This window comes from Eurytemora carolleeae, unplaced genomic scaffold, assembly GCF_000591075.1.
Source record: "Eurytemora carolleeae unplaced genomic scaffold, Eaff_2.0 scaffold444, whole genome shotgun sequence".
NCBI classification, from domain to species: domain Eukaryota; kingdom Metazoa; phylum Arthropoda; class Copepoda; order Calanoida; family Temoridae; genus Eurytemora; species Eurytemora carolleeae.
The window spans coordinates 9,653-28,075 of record NW_019396373.1 but is presented as its reverse complement, the minus strand read 5'-3'; the positions used below and the strand labels follow the sequence as shown (position 1 = coordinate 28,075).

General features: G+C 31.2%; 1 protein-coding gene across 3 annotated transcripts in view; it reads left to right on the top strand.

The window, feature by feature from the left end:
- The window catches only part of LOC111701973 (protein phosphatase 1 regulatory subunit 14B), a 57,621-nt gene that overhangs the window by 30,861 nt on the left and 8,337 nt on the right, over positions 1-18,423 (top strand). The window contains exon 1 of one of the 3 annotated variants that reach the window (XM_023473480.1): positions 1,208-1,342. The exons of the other annotated variants lie outside the window; for them this stretch is intronic. The gene's annotated coding sequence lies outside the window, so the exon portion shown is untranslated. Of the gene's footprint in view, positions 1-1,207; positions 1,343-18,423 lie in introns of those variants that run through there. 3 annotated transcript variants of the gene reach the window in all.

The window sequence follows — 18,423 nt, the reverse complement described above, 5'->3', positions numbered from 1 at the left end:
TACCATGTGCAAAGTCACGCCATTTTGTTTATAATTATTTGGTTTGGTAAATAAGAGGTAAATATAAAAAAAATTATCTGTTAATTTCTTTTGAACAAGTTTCACACAATTTGTGTCAAACTTTAAAACTGAAAGTAAAGAAATGCAATAATGCCAAAAATCTTCTAGTCAAATGGTCGGACAGTTCTTTTTGTTTTGTTAGGCTGTTCTTTTGAGTATAGTAAAATGAGTTAAATGGGGATCATTGGAAAGCTATTTCTTTGTTTACCCATTCTCGAAGATTCGGGAATTAAAAACAAAAATGGCGAACAATGTGAGAGAAAAAAACAAACATTTTTTTTGGTGTTCTTCAGTTTTCAAAAGGGGAAAATGATGTATGTATCAATGTAACTACGCCCTTTTCCGACATGTACTAATCTGGTTTGATTTGGTTCCAAGGGGTGGTTTTTAGATCTGGTTCATGGTTAGAACTCATAACTCCAGTTCAGGATTGGACGTTAGCGGTACCTCAGAAGGATATGCGTAAAATGTACACACCCTTAAATACACCCTGGAATACACCCTGGAATACACCCTTAAATACACCCTGGAATACATCCTGGAATACACCCTGGAATACACCCTGGAATACACCCTGGAATGCACCCTCGAATACATCCTGGAATACACCCTGGAATACATACACCCTGGAATACATACTGGAATACACCCTGTTATACACCCTGGAATACACCCCGGAATACACCCTGGAATACACCCTGGAATACATCCTGGAATACACCCTGGAATACACCCTTAAGTACATCCTGGAATACATCCTGGAATATATCCTGGAATTCACCCTTAAATACACCCTTAAGTACATCCTGGAATACATCCTGGAATACATCCTGGAATATATCCTGGAATACATCCTGGAATAAAATTTCAGAGTTCCTCATTGATAAGAAAATAATGCATCAACTCCTGGGACCGTATGTAGACAGTATCCTGGGACCGTATGTATACAGTATCCTGGGACCGTATGTATACAGTATCCTGGGACCGTATGTATACATACATTTTTGTATTTTTGAATATATTGTTCAAAAGTTTCGTGACGCGCGAAAAATGATTTCAGTTTGCAGTGCACCAAGCAATATTAGAGCGGACCGGGATGGATGGTAATATATAGAATAGTATACTATTTACACTCACAACAGAAACACGGAGAATTAAAAACATTTGACTTTTTATCAGGAAAAAAATATATAAAAATCAGATTGTGAATATTATAAAACAAACAAATTTATTTTTGTGATAAAAATTAGATCAAAGATACTGTTGCTGGCAAATAAAACAGGTACACATTTTTTTGCAGAAAAAAATCGCAAAACTGACATTTTCAGTTATTTCTGTTCTTTTATATATTATCCACCAAATGATGAAAAGTATGAATTTGCACTGCGAAAAGTCTTATCAATTTGAAAATGATTAATGATTAGACGTATCTCTACGAGCACACCAAATACTGTATGGTATATATTCACACAGGGTTACCCACAAATCATGAGACTGTGAAGACGTATAGAACTGTATGGTATATATTCACACAGGGTTACCCACAAATCATAAGACTGTGAAGACGTATAGAACTGTATGGTATATATTCACACAGGGTTACCCACAAATCATGAGACTGTGAAGACGTACAGAACTGTATGGTATATATTCACACAGGGTTACCCACAAATCATGAGACTGTGAAGACGTATAGAACTGTATGGTATATATTCACACAGGGTTACCCACAAATCATGAGACTGTGAAGATGTATAGAACTGTATGGTATATATTCACACAGGGTTACCCACAAATCATGAGACTGTGAAGACGTATAGAACTGTATGGTATATATTCACACAGGGCTACCCACAAATCATAAGACTGTGAAGACGTACAGAACTTTATCACATATTTGGTTCAATCTAGTAATACTGTATGGTATATATTCACACAGGGTTACCCACAAATCATGAGACTGTGAAGACGTATAGAACTTTATCACATATTTGGTTCAATCTAGTAGTACATTAGTTTTTTCTTTGCAAGATATTTATCATGACTTTTACACAGACATAATTTCACATTGAACAACGATAGAGTAAACTAACTTGGGAACCCAGCTTTCCCTGGAAATATACATAAGTCGAGTAACAAAATTTAATCCAAGCTAAGACCAATGCCGTGGTTCTAACGGGTCCCCGATCGGTTTGTGAGTTATGATCGGACATACAAACAGATATTACTAATTTACATTTATATGTAATAAATACAGTTCGAACATACCCATATAAACTACGTTTGTAAATCTAACTGCACTAATTCCGTAATGCGCAAAAACTTGTAATGCGACTAGACTAGCTACATATTGTAAATGTGATTAGCTTAAATACGATGACATATATCTGCGTAATAGTATGAATACGTACATCAACTTAACATGTAACATATAAACATTTGTAAAAAGATCAATTGATAAAAAGACCCCGATTGATTACAGTGTTGAGAGTAATTTGGTTCTCGTTAAAACATACGAGCTGAGATCGTGCCTTAATATTTGGCATTGATCGATTAAGAGCTTGTTTGATAGCTACGCTTGTGTTCCTGTGTGACATTTAGAGCCAAAGAGATTGTACCTTGAGATTTTACATTGATCGATTAAGAGCTTTAGGCTTGTGTGTCTGTGTGACATTTAGAGCCAATGAGATCTTGCCTTGAGGTTTGGTATTGATCGATTAAGAGCTTGTTTGATAGCTAGGCTTGTGTCCCTGTGTGACATTTAGAGCCAAAGAGATTGTACCTTGAGATTTTGCATTGATCGATTAAGAGCTTTAGGCTTGTGTGTCTGTGTGACATTTAGAGCCGATGAGATCTTGCCTTGAGGTTTGGCATTGATCGATTAAGAGCTTGTTTGATAGCTACGCTTGTGTCCCTGTGTGACATTTAGAGCCAAAGAGATTGTACCTTGAGGTTTGGTATTGATCGACTCTAAGAGCTTGTTTGAGCCTGAGAGCTACGCTTGTGTCCCTCTGTGACATTTAGAGCCAAAGAATTCGTGCTTTGAGATTTTACATTGATCGATTAAGAGCTTTAGGCTTGTGTGTCTGTGTGACATTTAAAGCCGATGAGATCTTGCCTTGAGGTTTGGTATTGATCAAGTAAGAGCTTGTTTGATAGCTACGCTTGTGTCCCTGTGTGACATTTAGAGCCGAAGAGATTGTGCCTTGAGGTTCGGCATTGATCAAGTAAGAGCTTGTTTGATTGCTACGCTTGTATCCGTATTGACATTCAGAGTCGATAAGATTGTGTCCATTGGTTTGACATTGATCGCTGAAGAGTTTGCGTCTTGGTTGACATTTATAGCTGACGGGTTGTACCTGGACTGATACAGTTCTGGACGAAGTTTAAAGAGTACGGCATTTACTACATATATGTATATATTTGTAGATATACATATAGTGAAATTTTAAGAGTTTCAGATCATCTATTTAGTCTCACCCCTTGCATACAACCCATCTCCGTAAAATCTGTCAACATTGATAAAAGAGAATTTTCAATATTTTTCAATACGATATTTTTGTTCATGGTTTAAGACTGTGTTATCTGGAGGATCGGGAAACACAATAGTAATTAGTTAGCAATTATTATGGTATTTTAATGTATTAAACAAGGGTTTTCAGTGAACATTATTTTCTAGAGTAATCTATTTATCATTGACATAGGGGATATGTTTTCCAAATCCCTCCCCCCCCCCTCCTTCACCTCTGCAGATCACATTGTAGGAAATAGTTTTTTTTGTCGTAACCTAGGCCGTGTTCAAATTTTCTATCTATCTTTCTATCACAGTTTGCAGTTTTTGTTACCAAGGTGTCCAAGCATATGGGCACCCGTATATATATATATATATACTTGTTTTTTACAATGAGTCATGGTTTTTGTGTCTTACATCTCTTCATACATATGTTTACTTATATAATTTACTATCTGAAGGAGCTGAAGTGCCTGGCGTTGCCCGTAAGATTTTCTAATTTTATTTTTGAAGAAAAAAACCGATTTTTTAAAGCCTTTTTTCCCCCCTAACATAAACCCAAAGATGTAACGTTAGGATCTGAACTTAATTTATCATTTTTTGTAAGTAACCGGCTTAAAATGTCACAAATCAAGTTTAAAGATAAGGCACAGTAAGAATTTTTTCGACTTTTCTTTATTTGGAGTCATTATTGAAAATGTATTGTGTATAGTTATTAATAAAAATGGTTTCATGATTATGATTATGTCCAAACATTAAGAATGTTAAAAATCAATGATTTAATTTATAACTTAAAAAAAAAATTATTTTGTAATTATTAAAAAATGGTTTCATGATATTGTTTAAGCTGGAATAAACCTTTAAACGATTTAAATGCTAAAAGATATATGAAATAATATAATTCATTTGTAGTTTTGATAATTAATCTGAATTGTACACTTTTTAACATAATTATTTATATGTCATTATTTCTTTTTAAACTAATCATATAAGTTTTTTGGCAAAAATATCATAAAAATTCAATTCTACGAATCCATTATAAACAGTTTTCCTCATCTGAAATTACACTTACATATTCATAATAATTGTAATTTAAAAAATAAAAAACAATTTATTTTTCATTTAATGTTTTCTTAAAAATGTTATGTGAGTATATATACTGTTATATTCAATTCGAAAAGCCAAAATATTTTTTATTGGGGGGGGGGGGGGGAATATCAAAAATAAATATTTAAAATTAAAAAGAATTTTTTATTAAGTTATTTATTGTTTAACCTTGATTTATAAGAATCTTATAGCCAGGAACTTTTTGTGATCATTTATATTTGCACTTTTTATCGCTATATTTATTATAACCTTCCTTCTCCCCCCCCCCCCCTTAAAGGGAATGTGAGCGTAATTTCAAGTGACCCTACCCTACATGGCAATGTTTGGTTGACAACACCATTAGAAGCTTTATTTGATCAAGTAGTAAGTAGATTTCCATGTTTATCATTTTGAAAACTGATTATTTTCAATTGTCGGTTCTGCACTACAAGTGCAACTTGTGTATTTGAACAGCAGGAAAACACACAGGAATTTTCAGAAATAAGTACTTTTAAATCTAGACAAACGACATTTTCTTAAACATTATTGATCCGATTTCAAATGTACCGTTGTAATTTGGGCATTGACATCTCACTCCTGTATGCCGAGTCCATTAGCTCCTGATCCAATCAGGGTTCAGTCATGTGTTTGTTGTCTATTCTGAACCAATAGAAATAGTATGGCGGTAACATCTATCTTTATATCTATCTCATTATCCAATCAGAGTTATGAATCCTTCAATCGGCGCTATCAGTAAATGGAAATATTTACTTCTACTGAAACTGTAGTGATCTTCGCATGGAGGGTCACTCGATATTAAACTTTTTTAAGGTAGCCTTTTAAACCCTTTTAATTCCTACATAAAATGATGAACATATCCTGGTATTTTTGGAACTGAAATTGATCATTTCTAATTTTGGGTTCTGGCAGATTTGTGACGCAGACATAGGAGGAAATAAATAGAATCTAACACTTTTTCATTCAGAAAATCGCATCATCCACATCGTTTCTTAGAAATAGGTGCAAAGGTCGTCGTTGTACATCGAAAATGCAACTTTTTACATGGAAGTTCACTTGAAATCTGAAATATTTACAAAATCCACCTTCCCCCAGACCTTCTGCATTTAAATACCTTGTTTTTAAATTTCCCCCTTTCCATTATCTGTATTCCCCCTCCCGCCCAATTGAAAATATTAATCTACCGGCTACCTTTTAGAGCACTGTACGGGGGGGATACAAGGTGTCCCATTAAAATAATGCTACCTTTTAGAGCACTGTACTGGGGGATACAAGGTGTCCCATTAAAATAAGGCTACCTTTTAGAGCACTGTACGGGGGGGATACAAGGTGTCCCAATAAAATAAGGCTACCTTTTAGAGCCTGTACGGGGGGGATACAAGGTGTCCCATTAAAATATGGCTACCTTTTAAAGTGTGTTGCAGGGTGTCCCACGAAACATGGTTACCTTTAAGATTGCTGGTATACAAGGTGTCCCACTAAACATGGCAAACTTTTAGAGCACTTTACTGGGGGAATTCAGGTTGTCCCAATAAAATAAGGCTACCTTTAAGATTATTTGTATACAGGGTGTCCCACGAAACATGGCTACCTTTTAGAGTACTGGTTTACAGGGTGTCCCACGAAGCATAGCTACCTTTTAAGGGCCCTGTCCGATTTACAACAGTACCTTAAACTCTTTATCTATAGAAACCGTAAGATGTCATAATATTTTTTAAGATTAAAAAGTTTCCAATCCTAACAATTTCCTCCATTGTGTTTGCAGCAGAAGTCACTTTTGTAGAGAACCCGTAATTGAGAATAATCAATTAATAATTGATAAAGAGAAAAACTTGAATATCTTATTCATTTTTTCAGAAGATCACTTGAATATAAAATAAAATAATCAAAATTCATTCTTCACAAAAACATGATAAAATAAAGCCGTCTTTTTTTTCGCCCTTTTAAGGAGACACTCTGAATGTTCCAAATTTACATACAGCTAATGTTTACTATTCTGTATCCCTCTCCATACAACATAATAGATCTGTTTACAACGACTGCTAATTCCAAAATTAACATTTTTGTATGAACGTTTACAGAATTCAGTTTAAAAATATGAGAATCTAAATTCTTGCTTTTTAAAATGACTTTTGAGAACAATCCCTTTAAAGGGAGTGAGCAGCTAGACATGGTAGCTGAACTGAGAGTGCAATGTTTTGTGATTTTTCTCTTTAATACTCTCTTAGCTCAGCAAACATGTCTAGCCGGTCACTCCCTTTATAGAGCACTCTCTTAGCTCAACTACCATGTCTAGCCGGTCACTCCCTTTAATATTGCACTCTCTCAGGTCAACTAACGGGTCTAGCCGGTCACTCACTTTAATACTGTACACTCTTAACTTAACTACCATGTCTAGCTGGTCACTCCCTTTAATACAGCAATCTCTTAGCTTAACTACCATGTCTAGCCGGTCACTTCTTTTAATACAGCAATCTCTTAGCTTAACTACCATTTCTAGCCGGTCACTTCCTTTAATACTGCACTCTCTTAGCTCAACTACTATGTCTAGCCGGTCACTCCCTTTAATACAGCACTCTCTTAGCTCAACTACTATGTCTAGCCGGTCACTCCCTTTAATACTGCACTCTCTTAGCTCAACTACTATGTCTAGCCGGTCACTCCCTTTAATACTGCATTCTCTAGCTCAACTACCATGTCTAGCCGGTCACTCCCTTTAATACTGTACTCTCTTAACTCAACTACCATGTCTAGCCGGTCACTCCCTTTAATACTGCACTATCTTAACTCACTTCCTTTAATACAGCACTCTCTTAGCTTAACTACTATGTCTAAGGGGTCGATCACTCGATCCCTTTTAAAAGAAGATCCCTTGTATTCTATTCAAGTGTTCTAGAAAAATATAAACTTCAAGAGTTCAATTATTTTCTGAAATATTTCCTCCCTTGGGATTATTCATAACTATTTATTCTCCCGCACTGAGAATTAAGTTTTCGGTTGGATTAAGATTTAGAGTTGGGTTTAGTTAGAGTTGGGTTTAAATTGGGTTTAGTTAGAGTTAGAGAGTTAGGTTTAGTTTGATTTAGGGTTGTGTGTTAGATGAGTTAGAATTGCGTTCAGGTTAAGTTTGAGTTATAAATGGGTTCAGTTTGAGTTAAAGTTGCATCGGTTTAGCTAAAGTTAGAGTAGGGTTTAGTTTGAGTTTTATTTGAGTTTAGTATGTGTTAGAGTTGAGTTTAAGTTAGAGTGGACTTTAGTTTGAGTTAGAATCGGATGCAGTTTAGTTTAGTTTGAGTTAGAGTTGGGTGTAGGTTAGTTTGAGTTAGAGTTGAGTTTAAGTTAGAGTTGGGTTTAGTTTGAGTTACATTTGAGTTGAGAATGAATTAGAGTTGGAGTTAGATTTGGAGTTAGAGTTACGTATAATTTAATCTTTAATCTTCGTAATTTCAGATAAAAAATAAAATTCGTGTAAAAATTTGAAGAAAGAGAGGAAGGGGGTGGTATAGTTAGCAACCAAATACATCCAGAAATATCTAGAAAACAGTGCACTCGATAATACCGATTTTATCTTTGTCATTAATTTTATTTTTCTTCTCGGTTACTAGGTTTTCAAATTCCTTGAAATCATGATATTATATTTATTATTATTTATTTATTATTAGCTGCATTAAAACAGGAAAAATTGCCGATTGTAGGGTAGGAGTTCAGAGTTATTTCAGATGTGAAATCATTTAAAATTTTAACAATAGTCCCTTTAAGCAAGATGTACAGTTTTTAGAAGGCCCAATTTAAACAGATTTTGGTGACAAATTTCATTTTTTTGGTCTGTAAGAATACTTTGAAAGCATCAATGAGCATGGTTCTGCTCATCCATCATAATCTATTTGTTACGGCCACTAGAAATCTGTCCTAAATCCATCTTAACCATACACATTTATCAATCTTAGTCATCCATCTACAGTAGTCTCAGCACATCTAATTTATAAAAAATACAAGCCATTAGTTTTTATACTTAAAATTCGGTGATGGTGATGGACCAAACCTCTGTAGAGTAAAAAAGTAGATGTTAGTTCCACATTTATCGAGTTGGAGTTTTATTATTCGGGGGTTATTTTCGTGGAGAAATTTAATAAAATAAGCATTTTTGTTTTTATATTATTCCTCTTTGAAACTATAAAAAAAACATGGGTATAAATAGTTTCTTTGTGAAGAAATAAGATTTTTAAATGTTTTATAAATTTCTTTTTTGAAAAAAGTTTGGTGGGGAAGTGTATTTTTCTCATAAATGTACATTTACATATTATACTGCAGTATTTTAAAATACAGGGTGTCCCACGAAACATGACAATAGGAAGACGACTTGAAAGTCGTCTTTGGTATTTGAATTTATTTGTGACATTTAGTCTTCTATCTACTNACAGACAAGACAGACAAGACAGACAAGACAGACAAGACAGACAAGACAGACAAGACAGACAAGACAGACAAGACAGACAAGACAGACAAGACAGACAAGACAGACAAGACAGACAAGACAGACAAGACAGACAAGACAGACAAGACAGACAAGACAGACAAGACAGACAAGACAGACAAGACAGACAAGACAGACAAGACAGACAAGACAGACAAGACAGACAAGACAGACAAGACAGACAAGACAGACAAGACAGACAAGACAGACAAGACAGACAAGACAGACAAGACAGACAAGACAGACAAGACAGACAAGACAGACAAGACAGACAAGACAGACAAGACAGACAAGACAGACAAGACAGACAAGACAGACACGACAGACAAGACAGACAAGACAGACAAGACAGACAAGACAGACAAGACAGACAAGACAGACAAGACAGACAAGACAGACAAGACAGACAAATTTAATTTGGCAAATTTAACATTCATAACTGAAGTGAATAATTGCTGTTTGTTTTTTGTTAAAAAGACTGAACTTTTTGTTCCCATGGCTCCTTAAAAGTGACACAGTTACGAGCACAATATGCAGATTTTAAACTCACAAAAACAGCTTGAAGAAGTTTAAACAAATATTATTCAAAACATTTGTCATGAAATGAACTAGAACTTCTCAACATATATACTTCAGAAAAGAAAATATTTCAATTTTGAAGGATCCTAAACAACAACTGAAAGTTTTTTTTACCGCAAACTTTTTTTAAACTCGTTTTATATTTGGGAATGTTAAAAAGTTAAATTTAAAAAGTACTAAAAACAGAAAACAAAATGTCGGCCAAAATGCGAAGTTTAATAAAATCAATATTATATTGTTGTGAATCAATTTCAATCGACAGTTACTTGAAATTACGTTTAAATTCCTTTAACAGGTCGCAAAACGACGGAATTAAAAAATTACAATGTTTTGGGAGCGATTTGTTTAGACTAGTAAAGGTTTGGTTGACACATGATTTTACGAAGCTAAAAATAAAAATAGTCTTATGGTTTGCTTTTCTGTATTCGTATTTCTGCATAATTCTTGCAAAACCAATTCTGCATACTTTATAAAATCAATTGAACATCGTCCGCTATTGCACGAAATATCTGCAGCAAGTGCACGAAATCTATGCAAAAATAAAACCCTGGAATGCAGGGGTGGAATGCAGGGGTGGAAGTGCACATTCTTCGCACGGTACTGCTTTATATTTTAACGAAGATGATAAGCGGGATAAAAATGTAATCATGCGGAACAAAACATACATAAATATTTTACTGCATTTTCAATCTTACCGAATTAAAAATAGTAGATAAGTAATTTTATTGAATTTTTATCATTTTATTAAAATATGACACATTACTAACATTTCTTTCTCTGAAAAAAGATGCATTAATTCTTGGTTTTTTACGCATACAGAATGAAAATAAAGTTTCTTGTCTCTTATAAGTATCAGAAAATGACATTAATACAAATTATTTTCATAATTTAGTGAAGAGCCCAGGGAATGAATTAACATTAACATAATTAACATTACAAAAACAACTCATTTAAAAATGGTTTTTAGTTTTAAAACTTGTTTTTCACTTTGTTATCCTTACTTTGTAAAACATAAAATAGATAATTTTAGTATTTTGAACTGATGGGAATTCTAATATTTATATAATAAGTAACGTATATTATACAATGGATAATATATATACTTTATAGGATGTATTTGTATTTCCGGTCGCCCTATTTATATCCGGTTATTTATTTACGTAGTGGGGGGTGTTAAAAATAACATGTTACAAATTAAAAAGATCTGTAGTCACGAGATCAAATGCGATATTACTGGTACAAGTTTATGACCTCGTAGCCCATCTAGTTTTAAAAGTTACGCTCAAGTTATTTATTTATCAAGTTATATACAAAGAGAATAGAATATATATTAGAGTGGAATTTACTAGAAAAAAGTGTAAAACGGCCATTTTGTTGTACTGTTTCTATACTCCAGGTGTACTTCACCTATTTGTGCTATATAACCTTTTGGGCCCTGGAATATCATTTTATAGAAAATCTAAAATTAATATTAAAGGAAAACCAAATTATGAAATAGGCTGGTTTCATAATTGTCCAATGATCATTTCACATAGACTCTATGCTTTCCACTTTACAAAAGATGATTTTCCGTTATAACTATAAATTAAATGATGTTTTTTATTCACCTTATTCATTTTAATGATGGCGACTTACAGAGTTCAAATAAAAGTGTAAATTTCTAAAAATCGTATTTTTTATTTAATGTCAATGTAAATTAGGATTAAAAATTGAGCCTGACATATTTGAGAAAATGTTCATAAATAACATTTCAGCAAAACGTGAAGCAATATTAAGAAATATGATATACCTGGAAATTCCAATCAATTTTAGTGAAACCTTCCCAAATAAGGGGGTGGGGAGGGAGGATAGCGTCTCTTCGAAATATAAAAGAAACTTGGTTTCCAGCCTACGTTATCCCCTAGATTTTGTATCAATTTTGTACCTTTGATGTTACTGTTATGTAAAATTTCGCAGATTATTCTGTTTTAAAATTTAAATGGTGGATTTGGAAAATGAATCATTTTAACCGACCATAAACTGTTTTGTCGTTTATTGGATACTAACAAAAATCAGAAACAATCAAACCAATATTGAGGGGGGGTCGGGGGGCCAGTTTAAAAATCAACAGAAACAAAGAATTGTAAAACTTTCATATTAAGCGAGAAATATATCAAAAGAAAAGGTGTTTGAATCCATATTTTATCCATAGAATATTTTATCACAGAGTGTGCCAAAAATTTGATTCGTACCTAGTCCTGGGTGCGTACAAGGCAATTTAGGTTGCGGCTCTAACTGTTAAAATCAAGCGCCACGTTTTCGGGAATTATCATAAAATACGATTTAAAATTTTTTTTTTGATAATTCTTCTTTATATTTTATATATGCTTTTCTATCAAAATGGTCCAAAATTAAATTTTGCACTTTAAAAATTATAATTTTTAAAATTTTTTTTAACATTCTTTAGCTGTATGCGGCACTCGTAAGACAATAAACATGGATATAAACAAATCCTCTGTTTCTTGTTTATTCTCAAATTCAAGTTTATTCTGCTCACGTTGTTTATTTTCTCCTCTATAGATCTCTGTAAACACTCAAGTCAAAGGATTAATCTTTTTCAAATGTTCGCCAATTTTTTTATTATTTTGATTCACGTTAAACTCAAAATTTGACAGTTTCAAAATTCTTAGAAAAAATCTAATCTTTAAATTTGTTTAAAAAAACTATTTAGAAATAGAAGGAAAACCTACACAATCTTGCAGACAAATAATACTTATGATCAAGAATTTAATGCAAGGAAAGTTATTTCAAAGGTGTACGCATCTTTTGTACTGCAGTGTACTGTCACTGGGCGGTAATGTAAACACAAGACTGACGTCGAAGCCTGACATGGGATCCATCTTTAACATAAATAATCAATGAAATATTCTGGTCATAGGAAACTATTATGTAAATTATCAAAATTATCAAAATTGAATGCTTTTAGCCTCCTCGGATACTAAATGAACACTGAGGCATCTTGTTTACAATTTCCGCCCAGAGAGAATTGGTTTCAATATGTACGCAACTGCAATTAACTTTCCTTGCATTACATTCTTGCTTATGATAAAGTTTAAACAGACTCCATCCTTCTTGAAAGGGATTGTAAGCGTAATTATTAATATTACTCCATTCAAAGATGACAATGCCTGATTGACACGTTTATCGAATCAATATTGTGGAAAATAGTGTGGTTTTTCTATGCTTAAAAGTGTTTAATTCTGATAATAATCCCATAAGTATTCCTGCAGAAGAAACCGCAATTAGAAATAATCTGTTTTCAAAATTAGTAATAGTGAAACCTCATTCATATTTGATCAGACAAACCTTTCCAGGGTACCGTTGTGAATTGGGCATTGCCATCTTTTTATATGGAGGTTTACTTAAAATTACGCTTACAGTCCCTTTAAGAATAGTAAAAAATAAGGGAGGTATCGGGCAATGGTGAGGATATTGTTACAGGTTTAAGAAAAACTAGAAAGGTTTAGGTGTTATATAATGCGAAATATGGATAAATATTTTAACAAAACATGATAAATTATAAAGGTTGGTGCACTGGGGAGAAAAGGGGAGAAGAGAAAAAAACTGAAATTTTTGGATAATCAAAAATATGCCAAAAAGGAATACGCCTCCGATTGAAAGAAAAGTCAAAATTTATAGAAAGCGCTGATATAAAACTTAAAGAAAGCGCTTATATAAAACTTATAGAAAGCGCTGATATAAAACTTATAGAAATGGCTGATATAAAACGTATAGAAAGCGCTGATATAAAATGATTGACACCGTAAATAACCCTTCTTTAATTACTATTTTTGCAGTGTGCAAAAAGTAGAAATGTTGCAGAATCTACTTTTTTAGAAATTTAAGACTTTTCACTCTTCATGCTTTCTGCAAACATGAGACGTGAAGTTATAAATGCGTGACACGGAAACAGGGAAAGGGGGGGAAAGGGGTAGAAAGAGGGGGAAATGGAGAAGATGAAGGGAGAAAGAGGGGGAAATGGAGAAAAGGAAGAGGTAAAGAGGGGGAAATGGAGAAAAGAAAGGGGTAAAGAGGGGAAATGGAGAAAAGGAAGGGGTAAAGAGGAGGAAATGGAGAAAAGGAAGGAGTAAAGAGGGGGAATAGAGAAAACGAAGGGGTAAAGAGGGGGAAATGGAGAAAAGGAAGGAGTAAAGAGGGGGAATGGAGAAAACGAAGGGGTAAAGAGGGAGAAATGGAGAAAAGAAAGGGGTAAAGAGGGGAAAATGTGCAGTTGTCTATCAATCTAGATTTTATTTGCCTCGTTATCTTTTTTGCATAGTTTTCTTTTTTTATTTGTCTGAAAATTTAGTACTCTAACTTGTCTATTTTTCTATTTATCTAGTGTTTCAGTGTAGCTGGACTAGTTGTCTTATTGTCTAGTTGTTAATTGGTCTGTCTGGTTGTCTTATTTGGGTGTCTGGTTGTCTATTTGTCTGTCTGGTGTATTATCTGTCTGTTTGGTTGTCTTACTTGTCTGTAATGGTGTATTATCTCTTGTCTGATGCATTATGTGCATGATGTATTATCTGTATTTGATGTATTATCTGTCTGTTTGATGTATTATCTGTCTGTCTGGTTGTCTTATTTGTCTTTTTGGTGTATTATCTGTCTATTTGATGTATTATCTGTATATTTGATGTATTATCTGTCTATTTGATGTATTATCTGTCTATTTGATGTATTACCTGTCTATTTGATGTATTATCTGTCTATTTGATGTATTATCTGCCTGTCTATGTATTATCTGTCTATTTGATGTATTATCTGTCTGTCTGTTGTTTTATTTGTCTATTTGATGTATTATCTGTTTATTTGATGTATTATATGTCTATTTGATGTATTATCTGTCTATTTGATGTATTATCTGTCTATTTGATGTATTATCTGTCTATTTGATGTATTATCTGTCTATCTGGTTGTTTTATTTGTCTTTGTCTAATGCATCTGCTAGAATTATCAATCTGAGATGAACCAGATCCCAGCAGTCGGTAAAATTCATATTCAACCACTTATCCACTTGAATAACTGTAATACAGAAAATATTATTTTTATTTTACATCCTCCGTTAGATCTTGCTATTTATCTATTCCGTTAGATCTTGCTATTTATCTATTCCATTTCGTTTTATTCGTGCATATGTTTCATATTTTCATTAAACGTTTTATTTTTATTTTAATTCATTCAAAGTTTTTTTTTGAAAATTCATTCAAAACTCAATGAAAATTCATTCAATAATAATTCAAAATTCAATCAAAATTCATACAAAATTCATTCAAAATTTACTCAAAATTCATTGAAATTCATTTAATATTCATTCAAAATTCATTCAATATTCATTTTAAAATTCATTCAATATTCATTCAAAATTCATTCAATATTCATTAAAAATTCATTCAATATTCATTTAAAATTCATTCAATATTTATTCAAAATTCATTCAGTCTCTTGTTAATTCCCCATTCAGAATGCTACATTAAATTATTGTCTCATCAAAACTGTTCTGGCATGTTTATATTGTTTATATTGTTTATATTGTTTATATTGTTTATATTGTTTATATTGTTTATATTTTTTATATTGTTTATATTGTTTATATTGTTTATATTGTTTATATTGTTTATATTGTTTATATTGTTTATATTGTTTATATTGTTTATATTGTTTATATTGTTTATATTGTTTATATTGTTTATATTGTTTATATTGTTTATATTGTTTATATTGTTTATATTGTTTATATTGTTTATATTGTTTATATTGTTTATATTGTTTATATTGTTTATATTGTTTATATTGTTTATATTGTTTATATTGTTTATATTGTTTATATTGTTTATATTGTTTATATTGTTTATATTGTTTATATTGTTTATATTGTTTATATTGTTTATATTGTTTATATTGTTTATATTGTTTATATTGTTTATATTGTTTATATTGTTTATATTGTTTATATTGTTTATATTGTTTATATTGTTTATATTGTTTATATTGTTTATATTGTTTATATTGTTTATATTGTTTATATTGTTTATATTGTTTATATTGTTTATATTGTTTATATTGTTTATATTGTTTATATTGTTTATATTGTTTATATTGTTTATATTGTTTATATTGTTTATATTGTTTATATTGTTTATATTGTTTATATTGTTTATATTGTTTATATTGTTTATATTGTTTATATTGTTTATATTGTTTATATTGTTTATATTGTTTATATTGTTTATATTGTTTATATTGTTTATATTGTTTATATTGTTTATATTGTTTATATTGTTTATATTGTTTATATTGTTTATATTGTTTATATTGTTTATATTGTTTATATTGTTTATATTGTTTATATTGTTTATATTGTTTATATTGTTTATATTGTTTATATTGTTTATATTGTTTATATTGTTTATATTGTTTATATTGTTTATATTGTTTATATTGTTTATATTGTTTATATTGTTTATATTGTTTATATTGTTTATATTGTTTATATTGTTTATATTGTTTATATTGTTTATATTGTTTATATTGTTTATATTGTTTATATTGTTTATATTGTTTATATTGTTTATATTGTTTATATTGTTTATATTGTTTATATTGTTTATATTGTTTATATTGTTTATATTGTTTATATTGTTTATATTGTTTATATTGTTTATATTGTTTATATTGTTTATATTGTTTATATTGTTTANAGGGGGATTAATTTAAATTTATTTTACAAATTTAAAGTGAAGATTTAGAATTTTTTTTAGATAATTTATAAATTTGAATTAAAATTGCTAAGCTAAAAGTACAAAGTTTTGCATTTTATATTTATTGTTTATGATAAAATTCAGATAAATCTAATATGATATGATTATCTCTGGAGGGGGGTTGTAAATCATGCCCCTCTTCCATATTGATGCCCCCCCCCCTTCTACTGTCAGCGGCTCCAGTATCAAGTTTGCATATTTAGAATATTATTTATTACAAATCTTCATGTTGCATATTAAATAGTTCGCTTAACCAACTCTCTAGGTTTAAAGTCTAGACTTAATTTTAATCATTTCTTAGACATAAAGAAATTATTTTTATTTTATTTTTAGTTGAAAACTAAATTTTACGCAAAAAAGGAAAATTATCAAAGCTTCGAAATTGCAAAAAGTATTAAATTGCTAAATTTATAAAAATTGCAATTAAATTTTCAACATTTATCAAATTGCAAATCAAAATTGCAAAATTTATTAAAATCGATTGTAAATCAATTGAAGAGACAACATTAAAAAAAGGTGAAAACTATTGAACACGAAATCTTGTCTGAGACAATCCGATCAGATCAAGATCAGAAATGGTTTTCCATCGAAAATAATAACATTAACAATGGTACATTAAACATGATTGCTCTGGTTTCATTGCTATTTACTATTTTTAACCATCGGATATTTCAGCCATATTTATCTTTCTTTTGATCATTTATTTTCAAAGATATTTTTTTATATTTTTTAAAATTATATTTTAAAAAATTTAAGCTACAACAAAATCGTTTTGTAATTTTTTTCTTAAAAATGCATCTTTTTTACTATTTCCATTCCATGTAGTTACACGCTACTTATAAAAACAGCCTAAAATGGGAAAATAATTTTGCTAATTTTTGTAAATGTTTCGTGCAATTGGTTAGATTTGACCAAAAATTTGAAGTGCATATATTGATCAGATAAAGGGAAGTTTGATCTGTACAATGTGTCAAGAAAAAAAACATCGACAAAAAAAACAACAAAAAACTCAGTGAAAAGATTTTATGGTTGCGTACTCGCCTGAAACTATTACTTTCTTATTTTTATATCTATGCCTGAAGTCATAGACCTTTTACATTTTAAACTATTATTTAAATGTCAAAGTTTGCAACATCAAAGGTTTATAACTATCAAATTTAAGTTTGAAAATAATAATTTGAGGCGAGTAATCAGTTTATATGGTGTGACCCTGTACATTTCATGCATGAATTAAAGTGAGGTATTTATAGAAATAAACGGATATATCTAATTTTAGATACAATACATATGTAATGTTTATGTTTATTGCGTGTAACATCTGCATCATTTGTAAAATTTCTTGTTTTTTTTATGCAAAATGATTGAAAAAAATACCTCGATTAATTTTCACATGCTTGGCAAAGAGCTCGAATACTTTTGACAGTATTAAACAAAATAAAAACTGACACCTTTTTTGTTCTAAAATGATGAAATGATGTTGTTTTTCTTTGTTTTGCATATTTTGATGTTTAAGTAATAATTCCAAATGTTGACCAACCAAAACATCTCTGTTTTTGCCCACGCACCCCTGACACTTTAGTAAAAGTAAATTCAACTTAAAGTCTGACCGCGTCAACCTTGTTGCACCGGCTAGTCCTATTGAGTGTCTGCTTTTTTTACCCAATGTCCGGGCGACACAGTACAAACTGGGACCGGAAAGGTTGACCTGGCTCGGAAATTTAAATGTACTACGGCTGCCTTCCATCAATGCATTTGTGCCTCACTGGCAAACTAACCAATAGAAAAAGGAAAAATTTAATTGACATTCCTGGTACGACTCTGTGACCTTGTTTCTCCTCTTGTTCTGACTTCTGAGAGAGGCAAACTTATTTGGTACAAGATCAACTCCTCCTCAT